Consider the following 4773-nt stretch of genomic DNA (forward strand, 5'->3'; position numbering starts at 1 on the left):
GGAAACCTGGCGTGCTGCAGGCCATGGGGTTGCAAAGAGTCAGGCACAAATGAGCGAGTGAACAATGACAACAAAATCAAAACTACTATGAAAAGTCACCTCACACAGGTCAGAATGGCCACCACCTGAAACATCTACAAAGAATCTGTGCTGCAGAGCATGGAGGCAAAAGGGAAACGACTATAGTCTTGGTGCGGATGTAAATGGGTGCAGGAACAATAAAAACCATCAAGGAGGTTCCTTATAAACTTAATATCCAGAAACCACATGGTCCAACAATCCCAGGTCTGGACGTGGACCCAAAGAAAATCAGAATTCACAATGACCCATGCACCCTTCTTTTCAGGGCAGCACGGTTAACAATGGCCAAGAACTAGAATTGCTGCTGGACTAAATACTGGCCTTCTCTGCCCAGTGAAGCCAAATAAAAATTACAGAGACAGAGTTTGGAGGAAACAGAAAGTGACTTTAATTCTCAGCCAACGGAGAGAGGAACACAGGAGGATCATGCCTCAAGAACTGTGAGCCCTCCCCACCATGAGGAGCTTAGGGGCTTATATAAGGTGAGGGCTTCAGTCAGAAATCAGTCATGAGGAAAGCGGATAGGATCTTGATTCCTTCCTCTAGCATCATCTCAAAGACATAGACTGACATCAGCAACCCGGTAATTGAGTCTGGCGGTTCAGTGGCTCTGCGGCCTGCTTTCTGAGGTGCAGCTACAAGGGGAAGGGTGTTTTTAAGAGTAAACACCAGAGAGATGATATGGGGTGGGAGGTGGGAGGGGGGCTCATGTTTGGGAACTCATGTACACCCATGGCGGATTCACGTCAATGTATGGCAAAACCAATACAGTATTGTAAAGTAAAATAAAATAAAAATAAAAATTTTAAAAAAAGAAAAAAAAATTAAAAAAAAAAAAAAGAGTAAACACCAGAGAGAGGATGTATTTAGCATAGAATCAAAGGAAAATAGGTGCAAAGTTAGGGGGCAGAGTTAGGGGGCAGACAAGCAAACTTAGTCACAGACAAGCAGAGTTAGGAGCATTAAAGTAAAAAAAACCAGGAACTTTCAGGCCTGCTCACTGTTCTCTTTATCGTCTTCGTTCTCAGGAAAGTGAAAGAAAAAACTCGTTCCTCTTTTTCTTCCTTGTCACTGCAACAAATTCAACCAAGAAATCCTTTGACCGGAAAATGAGGACCGAGTGGTGCGCCTCTGCACTGGAACACTACTCAGCCGTGAATCAGAACAGAATAACGCCACTGACAGCAGCGTGGATGGACGGGGTGATTACCTTACTCAGTAAAGGAAGTCAGAGAGAGAGACAAATACCACAGGACATCACTGACAGGTAAATTTTTGAAATGAATGCAAATGTCGGATATTATGCAACAGAAACAGACTCACAAACTTAGAAAACAAACATGATTATCCAAAAAGATCTTAGGATTGAGGGATAAATTGAGATTTTGCAAATACCACATGCTCATTAATATATATTAAACAGTTGATCAAAATAAATACATTGAAACGTACAGGGTAGTCTATGGAACACATTTTAATCATCTATATGGGAAAGAGAACCCCAAAGGAACTGATAAACATCTGTGTATAAGTGACTCAAGCTCCCATATGCCTGAAACAAACACAATGTCAGAAAGCAACTCTACTGCGAAATAACAATGTCCAGAAAAAGTGGGACACGGAGAAATCCTGCCTCCTTGTGGACATTTTTTGTAACAGCAACTGTGCTGATTGGCACTTTCTAGTCCCAAGGTCCCTGGAGGTGAGGTGAGGTGAAGTCGCTCAGTCGTGTCCGACTCTTTGCGACCCCATAGATTGTAGCCTACCAGGCTCCTCCATCCATGGGATTCTCCAGGCGAGAGTACTGGAGTGGGTTGCCATTTCCCTCTCCAGAGGATCTTCCCAACCCAGAGATCGAACCTGGGTCTCCCATATTGTAGGCAGATGCTTTACCGTCTGAGCCTCCAGGGAAGCCTAAGGTCCCTGGGCCTGGAGGTAAATAACAGCTGCCCTCCAGAAGTCCCACAGGGGCGGTCAACGAAAAAGAATTCAAAACTGGGCCAATGTTCAGGGAGCCGATTTCAGCTGATTTCACCTTTAACTCACATCCTTTAAGAAAAAAGTCGCATGACATGATGTCAACATCGCTGAGGAAGTCCTGTCAATGAGCTATCACCTCACACCGGTCAGAGTGGCCACTGTTAAACCCTCCACAAAGGTTAAATGCTGCAGACGCCGTGGAGGAAAGGGAACCCTCCTCCTCTGCTGCTGGAAATACAAACTGGTGACAGCCAGTCTGGAGGACAGTGCGCTGGTCATTTCCGACATGCCCAGCAGTAAGCGGCAGCAAGGGGTACCTGGAAACAGGGTCGTAGTTTCCCAGACCAGGAGTCCCAACGACTGGACCACAGAGCCAGCAGTCAGGGCTAAGCTCCCTAGTCTTGCCTGCCTAGTCAAGAACGAATTCAGGCGAGGAGGCAGAAGGTGAAGAGTAAGAAGTTTACTGAAAAGAAAAGTGCATGCAGAAAGGTGCAGGGCCGAGCTCAGAGACAGAGTTTTGCCTTTGGAAGCTGATATTCTTTAGAAGGGGCCAGTTCTCCGGATCTTTGTCTTCCCTCAGGCCAATCATCTTGCTGTGTCTCCCCCCACCCAACCCACCCAGTTAATGTGTCTCAGGACCCTCCCCTGGGGTGCACACACACACCTTAGCCAAGATGGATCTCAAAGTGAAGGCTTCTGGGAGGAGCAAGACTCATTATGGCCTGGAATTATCCTCTGACTTTTGGCTCCAAGGAGCCTTTCTGCGCACGTGTAGTGTTCTCCCTTATCCTTTACTCAGACAGGGTTTTGCCTCTCTTTGTCCTTGCCAAGATTATTCCCTTGAGGTGTTTACAAGAGACAAAGACTCTTGTAAACAGGCTATTTACCTGTTTCTGTTGGTACTTCCAACTTCCAAGCGCAAAAGTGGTTGGTTGTATATTTCTCAACTGGAACCTAACTATGTTGCCTCAGGAAATGAAAAGAAGAGTCTGGCTGATTGTGCAGTTCCAACCTGGAGCCCATCTATCTCCTACCTCACTGGTTCCTTCAACAGTGGAAACGAGAATAAAATTAGAATATCCCCAAACACCACACACAAGAATAAACTCCAAATAAGATAGAGATATAAAATTCCAGAAAAACCTCTACTTCTGCTTCACTGATATGCTAAAGCCTTTGACTGTGTTGATCACAACAAACTGTGGAAAATTCTTAAAGAGATGGAAATACCAGACCACCTTATCTACCTGCTGCGAAACCTGTATGCAGGTCAAGAAGCAACAATTAGAACAGGACATGGAACAACGGACTGGTTCAAAACTGGGAAAGGAGTACATCAAGGCTGTGTACTGTCACCCTGCTTATTTAACTTATATGCAGAGTATATCATGCAAAATATTGGACTGGATGAAGCACAAATTGGAACCAAGACTGCTGGGAGAAATATCAATAACCTCAGATAAGCAGATGACACCACCCATTATGGCAGAAAGCAAAGAGGAACTAAAGAGCCTCTTGATATGAGTGAGAGGAAAGTGAAAAAGCTGGATTAAAACTCAACTTTCAAAAAACTAAGATCATGGCATTCAGTCTCACTACTTCAAGACAAATAGATGGGGAAACAATGGAAACAGTGACAGACTTTATTTTCTTGGGGCTCCAAAATCACTGTGGATGGTGACTGCAGCCATAAAATTAAAAGACGCTTGCTCCTTGGAAGAAAACCAATGACAAACCTAGACATCATATTAAAAAGCAGAGACATTATTATGCCTACAAAGGTCCACCTAGTCAAAGCTATGGGTTTTCTAGTAGTCATGTACAGATGTGAGAGCTGGACTATAAAAAAGGCTGAGCACTGAAGAACCGATGCCTTTGAACTGTGGTGTTACAGAAGACTCTTGAGAGCCCCTTGGACAGCAAGGAGATCAAAGCAGTCAATCCTAAAGGAGATCAACCCTGAATATTTCACTGGAAGGACTGATGCTGAAGCTGAAGCTCTAACACTTTGGCTACCCAATGCAAAGAGCCGACTCATTGGAAAAGACCTTGATGCTGGGAAAGACTGAAGGCAGAGGAGAAGGGGACAACAGAGGATGAGAAGGTTGGTCAGCATCACCAACTCAATGGACATGAGTGAGCAAACTCTGGGAGATGGTGAAGGACAGAGAAGCCTGGCGTGCTGCAGTCCATGGGGCGGCAAAGAGTCAGACATGACTGAGCGACTCGCACCTTAGTGTGGCTCAGTGGTAAAGAACCTGCCTGCCAAAGCAACAGACTCAGGTTTGGATCCTTGGGTCGAGAGGATTCCCTGGAGAAGGGAATGGCAACCTACTTCAGTATTCTTGCCTGGGAAATCCCATGGACAGAGGAACCTGGAGGGCTACAGTTCACGGGCTCGCAAAAGAGCCGGACACAACTTAGTGACAGACTTCCAAGATAAAGGTCTAAATGTAAGGTTGGACACTATGAAATTCCTGAGGAAAAAATACAGGCAGGAGAGCTGCGACATTCATTGCGGCAAGCTCTTTTGGGATCCACCTCTTAGAACAATGAAAAATAAACCAAAAATAAGAAATCAGCCCACAAGGTGTGGCCCCTCACCACTTGTCACCAGCCCAGCTATGTTCCTAAGGGGCAGAGAAGATGGCGTCAGGTGCAGCTGCAGGCACTCTTGCCGCCTGGAGGGGGTGGCGGTGGTGGTTTAGGCAC

Source organism: Oryx dammah, unplaced genomic scaffold (assembly GCF_014754425.2).
Source record: "Oryx dammah isolate SB20612 unplaced genomic scaffold, SCBI_Odam_1.1 HiC_scaffold_16, whole genome shotgun sequence".
Taxonomy (NCBI): Eukaryota; Metazoa; Chordata; class Mammalia; order Artiodactyla; family Bovidae; genus Oryx; species Oryx dammah.